Raw genomic sequence first — 17,895 nt, forward strand, 5'->3', positions numbered from 1 at the left:
CAGCGCTCTCTGCGTCTGTGCTCCTGGGGGCCCCGTTTGCTGCAGGCTGGGCTTCCGGCTCCCTCAGCCACGTGGACAACACTATGGGGCTAATCGTGGATTTATTCACCTCCTCACTCTACTCTGCTCCAACCCCTGTTTCCATCCCTTACCATGCAGCCAACCCCTATAAAAATGGTTTCCAAGAGGAATCTGTGTTTCCTCTTACATCACCACCAAATAACTTCTGCCTCTCTGGAAGAGACCCAGAGATAAGGTGAGGTCACCTTATGTGCAAAAGTGAGAGGCCTGGTAGCCAATGCAAATATTGCAGACAGAAGTTTTGTGAGCAAGGACTCTCTGAACAACCATTTGCCAAGATGGCTCACATCTTTGCAGGCAAAGATTTAGGCACAAGTTTTGAAACAAATAACACAGGGGTGGCTTGATAGAAGGGGCCCTGGCATGTTGGTGAAAGGTGGGCCAGTGGGAACGGTGGGCCTTGTATCTGTCTGTTTCTTTCCAGATGCTGCTAAAGGCCTCTAATGTTACATGAGTTCTTTTCTCTCCCAATCTAGAAGAGAATCTGGGGAGCCAAGTTCTCCAGGTCATGCCCGTGTCTATGCCGGGTGTCACCTGCAGCCCTGCAGAACACAAGGCTGCTTCTTTCAACAAAGGCCTCTGGAGGAGGGTGCCCAGCCAAATTCTGTGACCCATTCTAGTGTTTAACTATTGTCACATCTTCAAAAGTGGGCCTTACAATGACCTTAAGATACCACCTTGGCAGTTTATTTCCTCTGGTTCATACTGATTAGAGGTGGAGAACAGCCACTCACCAAGTTTTCCACTTAAAAGCATGCTTTTATATCATAGAGTGTTCTGCCTATGTTTTCCTCTAAGAGTTTGATAGTTTCTGGCCTTACATTTAGGTCTTTAATCCATTTTGAGCTTATTTTTGTGTATGGTGTTAGGAAGTGCTCAGAATGGGAGAAAATATTTGCAAATGAAGCAACTGACAAAGGATTCATCTCCAAAATTTATAAGCAGCTCATGCAGCTCAATAATAAAAAAACAAACAACCCAATCCAAAAATGGGCAGAAGACCTAAATAGACATTTCTCCAAAGAAGATATACAGACTGCCAACAAACACATGAACGAATGCTCAACATCATTAATCATTAGAGAAATGCAAATCAAAACTACAATGAGATATCATCTCACACCAGTCAGAATGGCCATCATCAAAAACTCTAGAAACAATAAATGCTGGAGAGGGTGTGGAGAAAAGGGAACCCTCTTGCACTGTTGGTGGGAATGTAAATTGATACAGCCACTGTGGAGAACAGTATGGAGGTTCCTTAAAAAACTACAAATAGAACTACCATATGACCCAGCAATCCCACTACTGGGCATATACCCTGAGAAAACCATAATTCAAAAAGAGTCATGTACCAAAATGTTCATTGCAGCTCTATTTACAATAGCCCAGAGATGGAAACAACCTAAGTGTCCATCATCAGATGAATGGATAAAGAAAATGTGGCACATATATACAATGGAATATTACTCAACCATAAAAAGAAATGAAATTGAGCTATTTGTAATGAGGTGGATAGACCTAGAGTCTGTCATACGGAGTGAAGTAAGTCAGAAAGAGAAAGACAAATACCGCATGCTAATACATATATATGGAATTTAAGAAAAAAAAATGTCATGAAGAACCTAGGGGTAAGACAGGAATAAAGACACAGACCTACTAAAGAATGGACTTGAGGATATGGGGAGGGGGAAGGGTGAGCTGTGACAAAGCGAGAGAGCGGCATGGACATATATACACTACCAAACGTAAGGTAGATAGCTAGTGGGAAGCAGCTGCATAGCACAGGGAGATCAGCTCGGTGCTTTGTGACCGCCTGGAGGGGTGGGATAGGGAGAGTGGGAGGCAGGGAAGAGATATGGGAACATATGTATATGTATAACTGATTCACTTTGTTATACAGCAGAAACTAACACACCATTGTAAAGCAATTATACTCCAATAAAGATGTAAAAAAAAAAAAAGCATGCTTTTAAATACTTGATCATAATGCGCCCCCCTTATCCTACACTTATCTAGACCTAATAATTTAAAAACATTTTATGCGCTGACTAACTTGATTATAATTTTCTTCGACTGTTCTATAATCCCTGATATCTGACCCCCAGCTCTTCAATTCCACCCCCTACAAAAACAAACAAAAAAAACTCCCCCGCAGAGCTCTCCTCTCCTTTCTAGGCACCCACCTCTCTTCCCTTCCTAAGAACCTTTCTATCTTCAATTCACTAACATTTGAACAGCTGCACAAGCACAAAGTGTTTAATTTGGGAACAGTGTCTGTGGGAAGGAATGCTTTGTAAGTTTCCAAAGTAATGCAAAAGCTTAATTTAGAAAGTCATATAACAACTCTTTTGGCTCTGGAAGTCACAGAGATTATGGATCGCACTGCAGAGGCAACCTGCCTGATGATGTTAGCACTTTGCAGCACTGGGTTTTTCTGCAGCAGTTTCATTTTTATTCCTATTCAGAGACATAGTGCGTCAGTCCAATTGAAGCATTCACTTTCTAAGGACAGGGCCTATGTCTTGTTCAGCCTCTCTGTGTGGTCAGGGCCCAGCAAGGGCAAGCAAGTCGTCAGTACCTTTAAATGTTGGATTGTATTGCCTGTCTGCCCCCCTACTCCCTACTTTGGTCTTCAACTTGGTCCAAACAGGCTCTGGAACTAGGAAATGATAATGGTTACCAAGTATTGAGCAGGGCAGGAAGAGGGGTGATCAGATCATACCACCACTACCTTCCTTGGCTACAGGAGGCTGAAAGAACGTTAAAGTGCTAAGATTGAAGAGTCTCATGTCCTACCTGATCTCATGTTAGAATCTGCCTCTCAGGGATACACATAATTAGGGTCTGAAAAATAATGAGAACCTGGATAGGACAGGATAAATCTGGACATAGGATGGGTCCTGGGAGACTCATCCTAATGAGGGTGTAAGCACGAAATGTAGAAATGAGGAGGATACTTCACCACCACCACCACAGTAGTCACAGTACCTGGGGCTGGAACTGAGACAGTGCCTGCTGAATGGCATTGCCCAGAGCCATCTGTATACAGTCCATGCTCAGGACCCTCATTTGGCCTCTGTGGGGTCCAGGCAAAGCATCCTTTTGTAAGATGCTAGGGGTGCTTCTTGACTGTCATGGGATATTCTGGAAACTTAAAACACATACTCAGTTGCATTTCTTGAGTCCTCAGTGCCCAAAACGCCAGAAAAAGAATTTAAACTTTGTCCCCCAAAGGGGTCAGATATATACAGACTGTGTGATAAGCTAGAGGTCCCCTGGTGTCAGTCTGGAGAAAAAGAAAGACAATGAGTAAGATCCCCGAGAGAAAGTCACCATGAGCGAAGATACTCTGGCAGAGTAGACCAGGTCCAGCTGGAGCACCTGATATTGGAGGACAAGAGGTTTCAGGTAGAGCGCAAGGCTGAGCTCCTCACCAGTTTCTCACCTGGAGCCCCTCGACCCCAAATCCCAAGAGTTCCAGTGTGTTCTGGGCTGGGTCTTACTTAAGAAGCAAAAAACTGTGTCACTAGAGGTACAACTATTCTGGACCTGAAACACCTTGTTGGACTGGTCAGAGAGGGAGATGACCCCTGGAGGTCAATGGTTTGGGGGAGGTGGGCAGCAGCTTGGCAACAGCAAATGGACAACAGAGAATTATAGGATGGCAAGGGCAGCAGGCCTAGAGACAAACACAGGAGAATATACACAGAAGACATGACTGAACTGTAAGTGCTGGCAGGATTAGCCACTTTTGCTGTATAGCATATTTTAAATTTTATTCAAAGTGTTAGTTTTTGCCAGATCTTAAAATCTTTCAGAGCTCAGTCTGCAGTAGTTTCATCTCCATTTATTTTTCATTAACATTTACTAGTGGGCCTAGAATGATAGAGAAAAAACAAGAAAGAAGCATAGGCAGAAACACATATTCAGAGGAAAGGGGAATTACAGAAGGAGATACACACAAAGAGATACTGAGAGAGTTTGAGACAAGGGATTAGAAATAAAGGAGGACAGAGAGAAAGCAATTTGGGAGGGAGAAAAATGAGGGAGAGATCTATTAAGATTCCAGGACCCAGCTAGTGTTCTGTGAGAAGCTAGCTGGGTCCCCTAGGATGAAAATCAGGCCGTCTTGGATTGAGCGTCCCAGGATTAAGAACCCACGAGAAACCACAAACGTTCACTGTTTTGTTTATCGGGAGGTTTTGGCTCCTGGCAACCTGGGCGCTGGCATTCTGACACACTGCCCGAGCTCCCCCTGCTGGCGGCTCTGCAAAATCTCACCATCCGGCTCCAAAGTGGAATAGCATTACGTAAGTCTTTTCGAGGTTTGCCCGCCATTTTGTCTTTTTTTTTTTTTTACCTTTTTAACACATTTTTTTTTTTTTTTAATTTAAAAAATTTCTCAAGTTCTTGGTTCTCCAAAGTCTGCTGTCTAATGCTGGGGTTTGAATTCCCTAACTAACTGCTACCATCCTAACACCCAGTGAGGGCAGTCCTGGGAGACCCTTACTAACAAGGGTGCAAGCGGGAGGCTGGCTGAGCAAACATTTATCGAACCCGTGCTACATACAAAGTGCTGTGGAAAGGCCTAAAGGGAGTTCATTTGGCCGTTAGCCTTCTCGCCTCAAAAGTGACTGCTAGAATTAAACTGGCCTTCTGGGCTTGGGGGTGAGGGCACTCCCCTGCTTTCCAACAGAACCAACGGGATCGGCCTTCCAAAGTCCTGAGAAGAGCCTACTAGGGCAACAGTGACGGCCTCCCTCTCTCTATTTTTTCTTCTCTTTCTCCCCGTTTGTCTTCCCTGCATGAAGAAGAGGAATTGCTATGTGCAAAGCCCCTGCGACAGGAAGGAGAGAAACACAACACTCCCCAAATACCAAACCTATTTACTGCTAAGAATAACCTTTATCTCTGGGAGGAAAGGCAGAAGATCTGGTTCTCTCTCCTCTCTCTCCCAGGTGGATTTTAAAGGGGCATCAGCACCCACTCACAGGAATACACTGAGCCCTGTCTTTCCTCAAGCGCTTAAGTTCTGAGTCACAAAGTCTGGAGAGGGGCAATGTGGGAGGAGAGAACTTGAGTCCAAAGGACCAGGGAAGGAGGTGAGGGAGGAGGCAAGAGGGAAACGGAGGGGAAGAGAAAGAACAGGACACGGGGATTTCTGTTACACCCCGAGCCTGGGGCTCTGCAGCCCCAAGCAGACTGACAGGGGTAATCAGACCCTTGGGGTGAGGGTGACCGTGGGGTGGGCAGTGGAGCCCCCACTCTGGCTGAACTTGAGGATCAAGTACTTGGGGAATGGGACAGATTTGCAGGCCTCTGGCTACGGTGTATGCTCATCATAAGGAGCCCTCCTTCCTCCCCCTCCACCGACTCAGAGGTTAGAAACCCAAACCATCTCTCTAAAAATTAAGTTTTCTTTCATAAAAGTGCTGCGTTTCTCTCAAGGCAGAAAGTATAAATGTTCCTAAAACATTAGGTCAGAGGCATAGGGTTGTTTTCAAGGACTCTGGAATATCAGACAGGATTCCCTTCCTTTGTTAACTGAAAACTAAAGAGATTTTTACAGTTAACTGCATTGCAGAAAGCAGATAATAGCCCTCAGAAAAATGGAGTCACTTCTTTAGTCCCCTATTCTGTCCTTATCCACTGTTTCTTTCTCTTATCCACCTTCCCTCCCCTAGCTTCTTCCTTTCCTCTTATCACTGGTTCAGACTTTTGCTCACACTGTCTCATGGTCTCCCTGGGCTCTGGCTTCCTTCCCCACTCACCTTTCCCATCCTCCTGCACCTGCTTTCCTGGCCACAGTGCCCATGTGGAATGAATAGGAAGAAAGGATTGCCAGGTCTGCTTGGGATCCCCAAATGCCTGATGCCCTGCAGCCTTCTAACAGGGCAAATGGATACCCTACAGAATGTGAGGAGAATCAGTCTCTGGGTCTTTCTTTACTCACCACTCAGTCTACAAACCACCTCTGGAAAACTACTGGCCAGTTAATGGCCCATAAATTGCACCATCTCCTATCTCGAACAGCCCTTTTCTGCTTCTACCACAGGAAAGCATTTTAGTGATTCATGAGTCAATATAAGCAGACGGGCCTGGGCAGGCACTGCATAAATACAAATAATGGTTATTTATCACAAATGAAAGTGGCTCATAAATATAACCAAAACTGGTCCAGTTCTGCTACTGTTGAATAAAAGGAAAAAACCTACAAACATCAAAAAATAAAAACAAAAGAGGAATGCTCTGCAGAAGAGGTCATTTCGTCGTATTTCTATAGCTAAATAAATTGTAGCAATTTCCAAAATGCTCCTGGAGAAGAGATGATTTTAGAAGAGACCTCAGCGGCTCTGTGGTGTTAGTCTGGGCTGCCCTCGACCAGCAGAGGGCAGACTTCAGTTATAAACAGGAGCCTTCAGAGTGGATGGTGGGGAAAGGGCAATTTAGGATTCCAAGGTTGTAAACTGCTTATTCCATGGTATGCATACCATCAGAGATCATAGTCCAAGATTCTTGACAGGATATGAGGGACTAGATTTCAAGGAATCGGTCATAAGCACAGAATGACATAATGTAAATGTTCCTTTGTTTATAAGAGAAGGCTGGTTCTGCATACCTCCTCTGGGTGCTGCAAGCTGCTATTAATGGTGAGCCACTGCAGTGACTTGTCCCCATTCTGGTCTGCCACAGTCCTTCAAAGCTGCATATTGTTTAGAGTGGAAATGTTTGGGCTTTGTATCTGACTTGGAAAAGCAGGTGCTGTGTCCAGGACTTGGTGAAGAAGTTCCTGCTATTGGTCATTCCCTTTTGTTTAATGAACATAGAGAAACCTGTTCCCTGGGAAACAGATAAGAATGACGACCATTAGAAATGTTTCTTTAAGATTTGAGCCAGCCTAGCAACCCCACTTCTAGATATATATCCAAGAGAATTGAGAACGTATGTCCACACAAAAACTTGGGCAGGAATGTTCATAGCAGCATTATTCATGATAGCCAAAAAGTAGAAACAACCCAAGTGTCCACTGACTGATGAATGAATAAGCAAAATGTAGTTTATCCGTACAAGTGATTACTCACTCAAAAAGGGGGCAAGGACTGATACATGTTACAACATGGATAAACCTGGAAAACTTCATGCTAATTGATAGAAGCCAATCACAAAGCACCACATATTGTGTGAGTCCATTTGTATGAAATGTCCAAAACAGGCAAATTCATGGAAACAGAAAATAGATTAGTGGTTGCCAGGGGCTGGGGAAAGGGAGGACTGGAGAACGACTGTTAATATGTATGTGATTTCTTTTGGGGGGGGGGTGATAAAAATGTTCTGAAAATAGACAGTGGTGATGTACAACTCTGCAAATAAACTAAAAACCACTGAACTGTACACTTTAAAAGGGTGAATTATATCTCAATAAAACTGTTATTTAAAAAAAGATTTTGAGCAGGGTAGATGTTATAGAGGGAAACTCAGAGCAGGAAATAAGGAGAATATAAAGAGAATATTTGACTCTAGGAGAGCCAGTCCTATCCCCAAGCTAAAAAATATTTTGAATGAAAACAGTAGATTTAGTGCAGACTGGAAATAGAGGTAGCCCAACTCACTACAGGAAGCAAGGAGAATTATCCACAAAGCGGAATTGATCCTGCATCTTCTCCAACTGCCTAACTTGTAAAGGGTGGAACCTCTTTGATCATGCAGTCATGGTAACATGGGTGCTATTTCACTCAAGTCAAGAGGGCCACCTTTGTGTTGATGTCAGGGTGACACCCTGTGTAGAGGGAAATAAGGGAGAATCACACACCTCAGGGCACAGTAACAGGAAAGACTTCCCAAGCTCTCAGGAGCTGGCGAGGAAGGAAGGTGATAATACTTAAGTCACCAGCTCAGTTGCTGGGGGCCTCACAGTCACACCTGAATTCCAGGTGTATAATCAATAATGCCCACAGAGTCTAGAAGCTCGTACTTCGTTCCTCCTGTAGCCGCCGCACAACATCTTGCAGAGCCTGAGCCTATAAGAACTCTTAGTAAGTACTTGAAAAAAGTGGAGGAATGAAGAAATAGATGAGCACACAAGTGAAAAGGCCCAGTGATGTGCCCTGGGATGCCTGGGGCCACGGCCAGGTATGGCCTTGGTCAACACATGAGTAAGAAAGACAAGAAGAAATGACTTTATTCACCCACTCTTTATCAGAAGATAAAAATGATTCACAGATCACTGGGCCTGCCTTGCTGGGTCCTGAAGCATTACGCAGGGCAAGGTCCCAGGCACATCTGAACACGTCCTTCTAGAACAGCATGCTTGACACGTCTTTCATTTCTCACCTTTATCCAATTCCTGGGGAGAAACTGTAATATGTTAATATCATTGTGTGCTAGCGAGTCAAAATTTGTTTCACTTCTAAGATGCACTGTGAAGAAACTCTACGAAAGTGTATGCCTTTTAAAATTTGTGTTTACTGATTTAAAACAAGAAAAGCACCTTCCAGTTCTGTAATTTCTTATGGTGACCAGGGAGAGCAATGATACTGGAGTATAGTAAATATTTTCCAGCCCCCTGTTTTTCTCCAAGTCTGGCCTTCTGGGTGAATGTTAACGCATTTTAGGGAACCAGGGACTATGTCTAAGTATGTCTTATGAAACCTGCTTAATTACAGATTCCACCAAGAGATGGGAACTCAGTAACTAATTAGGTACCTAGAGCTTCAAATGGGCATTGGAACCAGAGCTCAAAACACTTCCAATTATGCAGTAAGTAAGAGGTTAAAAGCCACGGGCCAAACACCAATTGTTTTTAATAAATTATGAGTTCAGAAGTAGAAAGAATTAGATTTGGGAGTTGGGAAGATCTGGATTTAACACTTGGCTATCTCCTTCTGTTATTCCTTTAGGAAATGTGTATTGATCTCCTACTATGTACCAGGTACTGTTAAGCACTGAAAACAGAAGCACGAATGAGAGAGTCAAGTCTCTATCCTCGGAAAGTTTACAGTCCAATAGCTACATAAAATACTTATCTTTAAAAAGTTGCTAAACCTCTCTGCATCCAAATCCATAAGATGGGAAAAAAAGATGATTCCTAAATTTGAAAGTTGTAGGAAGGATTGAGGTGAATAACAAACAAAATGCCTAGGATATTGCATTTTAAAAAACGTTGCTTCTTTTTCCCTTATATACACCCACTGGTAACACTTCATCATTTTCTACCACACTCTACTAACTGTCTTTAATTGAACATTCACCAAATGGGTCAGGGCTTTGAATAGAAACCCCAAACCAAGTCCATTAGGAAACAGTAAGCGTTGTAGTTGGGAATATGGGGGTTCGCGTCAGAGAGGTCTTCATTAGAAACCAACTCTGCCACTTGCTGATTTGGGGCAAGTTATTTAACCTCTCTAAGCTTCACTTTCCTCCTGTGTAAAGTGGGGCTAAGAACCTATCCTCATGGAGTTGTTGGGAGGTTAAATGAGAAAGACCAGAGTACATCACAAGTAGTAATAATAAAGTGTTATTTGGTGAAATCTTTGTTACATGTCATATATGTGTGTTGATTTATGTATTGTGATGTTACAATTTAAAACACACTTTTAACTGTGGGCCATGGTCCAAAAGAATTTAAAGCCACTGCTACTGCTTTAAGACATGATCTGTGTTGCCTGCAATTTAAAAAATCACACTAATTTTCTTTTCTAATTGAGATAAAATTGGTATATAATATTATATAAATCTTAGGTGTACAACATTATAAATCAGTATTTGTATACAGTATAAGGTGATCACTACCATAGGTCTAGTTACCATCCATTGCCATACAACTGATTCCCTCCACCCATTTCACCCTCCCCCTACAAACCCCTTCCCCTCTGTTAACCACCAGTCTGTTTTCTGTACCTGTGAGTTTGTTTTTGTTTTGTTTTGCTTGTTTTGTTTTTTAGATTCCACATATAAGTGAAATCATATGGTATTTGTCTTTCTTTGTCTGACTTACTTCACTTAGCATAATACCCTCTAGGTCCATCCATATTGCTGCAAATGGCAAAATTTCCTTCTTTTTATGGCTGGATAGTATTCCATGGTGTGTGTATATGTGTGTGTGTATGTGTGTGTGTGTGTATACATACACACAATGATGAAGTTGGCTATGATTATACTCAAGGTTCTAAGACACAATGTCTTTCTGAAGAGAAGCTGTATGTATACACACACACACCACATATTCCTTATCCTTTCATGCATTGATAGACACAGGTTGTTTCCTTATCTTGGCTACTGTAAATAATGCTGCAATAAACATAGGGGTGCATATATCTTTTCAAATTTGTGTTTTCATAGTCTTAAGATAAATACCCAGAAGTAGAAGCATAGCTGGATCATATGGTAGTTCTATTTTTAATTTGTTGAGGACTCTCCATACTGTTTTCCATAGTGGCTGCACCAATTTACATTCCTACCAACAGTGCAAGAGGGTTCCCTTTTCTCCACATCCTCTCTAACACTTATTATTTCTTGTCTTTTTAATAATAGCCATTCTAACAGTTGTAATATCTCATTGTGGTTTCGATTTACATTTCCCTGATGATTAGTGATGTTGAGCATCTTTTCATGTGTCTGGCGGCTATCTGTGTGTCTTCTGTGGCAAAATACCTATTCAGATCTTCTGCCCCTTTTTAAATTGGGTTAAATTTTTAATTGGGTTTAAATTTTAAATTGGGTTCTTTGTTTCTTGTTGTTGAGTTATGTGAGTTCTTTACACATTTGGATATTAATTCCTTATCAGATATATGATTTAATTTGCAAACATCTCCCATTCAGTAGGTTGCCTTTTCGTTTTGCTGATGCTTTCCTTGGCCATGCAGAAGCTTTTTAGTTTGATGTAGTACCATTTGTTTATTTTTGCTTTTGTTTCCCTTGCCTTTGAAGTCAGATCTTAAAAGAAAACATTGCTAAGATCAATGTCAAGGAAATTACAACCTATTTTTTCTCCTAGGAATTTTATGGTTTCAGGTCTTACATTTAAGTCTTTAATCCATTTTGAGTTGATTTATGTGTATGGTATAAGATAGTTGTCTAGTTTCATTCTTTTGCTTGTGGCTGTCCAGTTTTTCTAACACCATTTATTGGAGATATTGTCCTTTCCCCATTGTATATTCTTGGCTCCTTTGTTGTAAATTAATTGTTCATATATGCATGTGTTTATTTCTCAGATCTCTATTTTGTTCCAATGATCTGTGTGTCTGTTCTTATATCATTTTTAATTACTCATTAATTCACTCAATAAATAGTTATTGAGCACCTACAAAATGCTAGGCACTGTTCCAGGCACTGGAAATACAGCAGTGAACAAAACAGATGAAAATTCCCGCACTTATCTGGCTTACCTTCTGGTGGGGGAACACTAGTAATATATAGATGAGGTACAAAATTTAGGAAACACATACGAGGAGAAAGGAAGAAAGGAAAAAAGAAAATGCAGGGCATTCATAATCATACAACCCAGAAAAAAACAGTATTTCAGCTTATGGTCTTACAGACTTTTCTTCATCTACATATGCCATTTATCTTGCCATTTAGAGAACTTCATGGTAATAGGTGTCACAAAAATGTACAGGATGGATACTGACCAACATCCAGTCCTCTGAAGCATGTAAGGAGAGCCTTCGCTTTTCTCTCCATCCACTTCCCTCCTCCCTCTTTCCTTTTATCCCACAGTGATCTCCACGTTGCTTCGTTTCTCTCTTCTATAGTAATTATACTGCCAGGTCCTCAGCCTTGAAGACAGGGACCTCTATTGTACATGAAATAGGCACAGTGCTGGCTGACCCACAGCACTGGGAAGTTCTGTGTCAGGGTTCTGTCGAATATTAACTTTTAGTGACTTTAATGATTTAATCATTTTATAGATTAAAAAAAACTGAGGTCCAGAGAGGTTGTGACTTATCCAAGGTCTCACAACAGGAAGTAGATCAGAAGTCTGATGTGCCTTGTGCTCCCCTGTGTGACAGCCTTGGTTCGGCCATCTCCATCCGCCATGCATTTCAGATTCCTTTCTTATTGTGCCAATATATATATATATTTTAATTAAAAAATACTAAGCTGTTGTAGTTAAGTTGTTGTTTTCTAGAAGGCACAAACTGGTTAGACTTATCCTGGCTTAAGAGACCATTAATTTAGCAATTCTCCTTGGATTTTGTGACTGCCATACTAAAAGTTGTAAATGTAATAAGAAATTGCACTTGGGTACAGCGATAAGAAGATAGAATGGGATCACTTCCAAAGGCAGTATTTATACTTGGATGCCTCTGGCCTTCTCATTTACTTTAACAAGCTATTTCATGAGGTAACTTTACCTTTAAAGACACTTTTTTTTTTTTTTTTAAAGGGGAGATGGTTTTTAGGAGAGCAAGGAACTTAAAATCAAGAGGTTTGGGCTCTAGTCCCAATTCTGCTAGGCCATCTTAGATTAACTTGAGCCTACATTCCCCATTTGTACAATGTGAGGAGTAGACTAGACTAGAGATTTTCACACAGGGGTCAGTGGGGCCTCAGGATTTCCAAGACATCTTTCTGGGCCACACTGGGAGACCTATAGTGAGGGCTCACTCACAGGCTGCCCAGAACCACACTGCCCTCTGTCCTCCTCCCCTGCCCTGCTGAGCAGTATCCCTTTTATTTGCCTTATATGGGGAGAGTCTGAATAAGATTTTATTTGAAAGAAAGGTTCTGTTATTTTTTTAGTATTTAAATATCACCAGAACAGCTCGATGATCTGAATCTTTCTTGTTCTAATGTTCTAGCGTTTCGACGTTCAAAGATTGGCTCCTGGTTTTTCTTTTCAGAGGTTTCTTTGCTTTTATGGATACAGTACACTCATCAATCACCCTTCATTATGAATACTTTCTCTGCTTACCCTAGCTGACTGCTAACTATGGATTATGCTGGCTATAATGATCCTGGAAATGAGCTTGTCTGGTAATCCTGCCCTAAGAGCGTTGTGACCAGCAGGGAAGAGCGTTTGCGGCAGTGCTCATTTGCTGACCAGGGATTTTATTTATTTATTTATTTTAACTTGTAGGCATTTGTTCCAGCCACTTTGGAAAAACAGTTCCAGAATCTTCCCCAGCCCTGGCCAGCACAGCAGCACCCACATTCGTACGCTGCCACTTCTAGCAAAAGGCATCCTGCTAGGCTATTCCTAACTGCTCCCCGCCACGGTGAGCAGCTATGCAGATGGGATGTCACGTCCTCTCCTGCACATTTTGTTTTTCTGGCTGTCTGTCTGACCGTGTGCTCACAAAGTCGCCTCTGAACGCCAGCGATCTTCGGCTGCCACTGCAGCGGGGACCAAGCCAGGCTGTGCCAGCCCAGTTCTTCCTAGAGCACCCCAGCCCTTTCTGGTATGGATTTATTTCACACACAGTGTGGCTACTTTGCCCACAGTGGAGCAAGAGCAATTTCCTTTACAAAGAACTGATTTGGACTTTCATCTAAAACCCACTGGTGCTAAAAGCAGACCAATATAAATCAGCATTTTTTTACTCACTGCAGGTTGGTAACGGTCAAGAACTTGCTGCCAGATGTGTAAAATCAGGATGTAGGATGGGGAAGGTCAACACTGATTCAGGGCCTGTTATGTATCACACTGAGTGCTCTCTACCTCATTTAATCCTTATAATAACCCTCCTAGGTATGTACTCTGATCCCTATTTGTTAGAGGAAGAAACTGAGGCTTAGAGAGGTAGAAGAGCTTGTCTGACATACAGTTAGGAAGTGGCAGATGCAGGAACTGAACTTGTTCTGTCTGTTACCAAATGCTGTGTTTTTTCCATTTCACCATGCTGCCTTCTTGAGGAGCACGCTGACTCATTTGGGAAGTTATGTAAGCTTGTAAATCACACTGAGATTCCAGATAATGTGACTGCATAAAGAAGAACAAATTATTGCCACGATAGCTTTGGTGCAGCGGCAGTGGAGGGAGGCACTCCACTGCCTGGGAAGGATTATGCAAAACTGTTGAGGTGTAAAGGGCTGCACTAGCAGAATCCAAACCAGAAGCAATCACTTGTCCCTCCCCCTCCCAACCTGTTCTGTAAGTAAACAAGGTTTTAATGATACACATATGAATAAAGCTCTCTCTCCATTGAATTCACAACTGGACTCAAAGTCCAATCCAAACTTTGTTCATATGCAAAAGGTATGCCAAAGGTGCCCAGGATCATAAGGTCAAGTACCACTCAAGACAGTCACCTCCATCAGGGTAAATAAGCAAGGTTGTTCTTTAGCATCATCCATATACCCTTTTTATTAAATAGAGAAGTGCCAGAACCAGATTTGCACTTTGGAAAGTTATCTGTGGGCTTTGTGTGGGGAGAGAGCAAGAACGGAGGCGATGTAGTGAGTGCTGTTCGTGCCCTGCCATGTACCCTCCTTATTCACCACTATACACTGAAGGCCTGTGACCCTCTGCCTTCTGACTGGCAGCATGCTCAGCCTGTACACAGTGCAGGACTTCTTGCCCCTGAGAGCAGCCATCAAGCGATGATGGGTGGAGAGGTGGTGGATAAATACCCCAGCTCCCTTGCCCATCAGTTGGGATGACTCTGAGGTATGTTCTATAATGTACCCCAGAGTTTTCCAGTAGACTGGAGCTCCAATGTCCTGCTGTGCTTGATAACACACCTTGTATTGGCTTCCTTCACTTCCCCTGCTCAGTTCCCAGGTCTCCTGGGATCACCTGTAGAATAAATGATCTATACACAAATCCTTGTCTCAGGCCTCTGTTTCTAGGGGAACCCAAACGAAGACGTTCCTGTACCTCAGTGTAGAGACAGATAATGGGGGTCCAAAAGAAGCTGAAGTGGGAATGGAGAGGAGGGGATGGATATGAGCGATATTCACCCTGAGATTTAGGACTTTAGAACTGGTCAAATGGAGCACCAGAGAGAGGGGAGGGAAAAAAGACTCTACAAGTACTCTGGGTCTTGACCTTGAGCTCCTGGATGGTGGCTAATGCCTTGAACTGAACAAGGGAATACATTTTGGGGTAAGAAAGTAAATCCAATTTCGAATATGTAGGAGAAAGTGGCATCTGGCTCTGTGATGTCATTTACAAGAGCGAAAGTACCAACTTTGCCAAAAGCATCTTTCCAACCTGCTTACCCTAGTGCTTGAAATTCTATATTACTCATTCCTTTGGCTTGCTTTTTCCAGAATCCAATTTTAAAATGCTCCTGAGATTATTGATATTTTTGTTATGTGTGATAATAGCATTGTGGTTATGTAGGAAAAAAACCTTTTTAACGGTTAGAAATATATGCTGAAGTATTTATGGGTAAAACAAAATACTGTCAGAGATTGCTTTAAAATAATCCAGCAAAACCAAAAGTGAAATGTATATGTCGGGGGATAGATAAAATGACATTGACAAAATATTTAAAATTGTAAAAGCTGAGGGATGAGTACATGGGGTTGGTTCATTATACGATTTCCTCTCCTTTTGTGTATATTTGAAGATTTCAATAATTAAAAAAAAAATAGAAGTCACCCTGATATTTTAATGATGGTCCTGGGAGGATATCATATCCAACTGCCTTTACCACTTGTGAAAAAACTACCACAAAAGTGTATTTTAAAACTTTGGCCGGGGACTTCTATGGTGGTCCACTAGGTAAGACCCGGCACTCCCAATGCAGGGGGCCCAGGTTCGATCCCTGGTTGGGGAAGTAGATCCTGCATGCATGCTGCAACTAAGAGTCTGCATGCCGCAACTAAAGATCCCACATGCCACAACCAAGACTCAGTGCAGCCAAAATGAAAATAAATAAATAATAAAAAATAAATATTTTTTTAAAACACTTTGGCTGGATTTTATATTTTTTGAACATTTAGAAAAAAAGGGAGGCTGGTCTATTTAAGAAATAGACTTTTGATGGATGGAGAACCAAGATGGCGGAGTAGAAGGACGTACTCTCACTCCCTCTTGCAAGAACACCAGAATCACAACTAACTGCTGAACAATCATTGACAGGAACACACTGGAACTCACCAAAGAAAGATACCCCACATCCAAAGACAAAGGAGAAGCCACAATGAGACGGTAGGAGGGGGGCAATCACAACAAAATCAAATCCCATAACTGCTGGGTGGGTGACTCACAAACTGGAGAACACTTATATCACAGAAGTCCACCAACAGGAGTGAAGGTTCTGAGCCCCACATCAGGCTTCCCAACCTGGGGGTCCAGCAATGAGAGGAGGAATTCCTAAAGAATCAGACTTTGAAGGCTAGCAGGATTTGATTGCAGGACTCTGACAGGACTGGGGGAAACAGAGACTCCACTCTTGGAGGGCACACACAAAGTAGTGTGCACATCAGGACCCAGGGGAAGAAGCAGTGACCCCAGGGGAGACTAAACCAGACCTACCGGCTAGTGTTGGAGGGCCTCCTGCAGAGGCAGGGGGTGGCTGTGGCTCACCATGAGGACAAGGACACCAGCAACAGAAGTTCTGGGAAGTACTCCTTGGCGTGAGCCCTCTGAGAGTCTGCCATTAGCCCCACCAAAGAGCCAGGTAGGCGCCAGTGTTGAGTTGCCTCAGGCCAAACAACCAACAGGGAGGGAACCCAGCCCCACCCATCAGCAGACAAGCAGATTAAAGTTTTACTGAGCTCTGTCTACCAGAGCAACACCCAGCTCTACCCACCACCAGTCCCTCCCATCAGGAAGCTTGCTCAAGCCTCTTAGATAGCCTCATCCACCAGAGGGCAGACAGCAGAAGCAAGAAGAACTACAATCCTGCAGCCTGTGGAACAAAAACCACCTTCACAGAAAGATAGACTAGATGAAAAGGCAGAGGGCTATGTACCAGATGAAGGAACAAGATATAACCCCAGAAAAACAACTAAATGAAGTAGAGATAGGCAACCTTCCAGAAAAAGAATTCAGAACAATGATAGTAAAGAAGATCCAGGACCCTGGAAAAAGAATGGAAGCAAAGATCAAGAAGATGCAAGAAATGTTTAACAAAGACCTAGAAGAATTAAAGAACAAACAAACAGAGATGAACAATACAATAACTGAAATGAAAACTACACTAGAAGGAATCAATAGCAGAATAACTGAGGCAGAAGAATGGATAAGTGACCTGGAAGACAGAATGGTGGAATTCACAGCTGTAGAACAGAATAAAGAAGAAAGAATGAAAAGAAATGAAGACAGCCTAAGAGATCTCTGGGACAACATTAAATGCAACAACATTCACATTATAGGGGTCCCAGAAAAAGAAGAGAGACAGAAAGGACCAGAGAAAATATTTGAAGAGATTATAGTCGAAAACTGCCCTAACATGGGAAAGGAAATAGCCAACCAAGTCCAGGAAGCACAGAGAGTCCCATACAGGATAAATCCAAGGAGAAACACGCTGAGACACACAGTAATCAAATTGGTAAAAATTAAAGATAAAGAAAAATTATTGAAGGCAGCAAGGGAAAAATAACAAATAACATACAAGGGAATTCCTCTAAGGTTAACAGCTGATTTCCCAGCAGAAACTCTACAAACCAGAAGGGAGTGGCATGATATACTTAAAGTGATGAAAGGGAAGAACCTACAACCAAGATTACTCTACCCAGCAAGGATCTCATTCATATTCGATGGAGAAATCAAAAGCTTTACAGACAAGCAAAAGCTAAGAGAATTCAGCACCACCAAACCAGCTCTACAACAAATGCTAAAGGAACTTCTCTAAGTGGGAAACACAAGAGAAGAAAAGGACCTACAAAAACAAACCCATAACAATTAAGAAAATGGTCATA

General features: G+C 42.4%; 2 long non-coding RNA genes across 2 annotated transcripts in view; both read right to left on the reverse strand.

Annotated features, from left to right (window-relative positions):
* LOC113620146 (uncharacterized) overlaps nucleotides 1-17,895 on the reverse strand; it is a 39,727-nt gene that overhangs the window by 8,997 nt on the left and 12,835 nt on the right. The gene's annotated exons all lie outside the window — the stretch shown is intronic.
* LOC113620145 (uncharacterized) lies at nucleotides 1,947-16,550 on the reverse strand. The gene is made up of 3 exons (XR_003432674.1): nucleotides 16,508-16,550; nucleotides 8,272-8,425; nucleotides 1,947-6,921 (listed from the first exon to the last, which is right to left on the reverse strand). It is a non-coding gene; the product is annotated as an uncharacterized LOC113620145 (long non-coding RNA).

Source organism: Aethalodelphis obliquidens, unplaced genomic scaffold (assembly GCF_003676395.1).
Source record: "Aethalodelphis obliquidens isolate GAN/ISIS:26980383/991018 unplaced genomic scaffold, ASM367639v1 scaffold1, whole genome shotgun sequence".
Classification (NCBI taxonomy): Eukaryota; Metazoa; Chordata; class Mammalia; order Artiodactyla; family Delphinidae; genus Aethalodelphis; species Aethalodelphis obliquidens.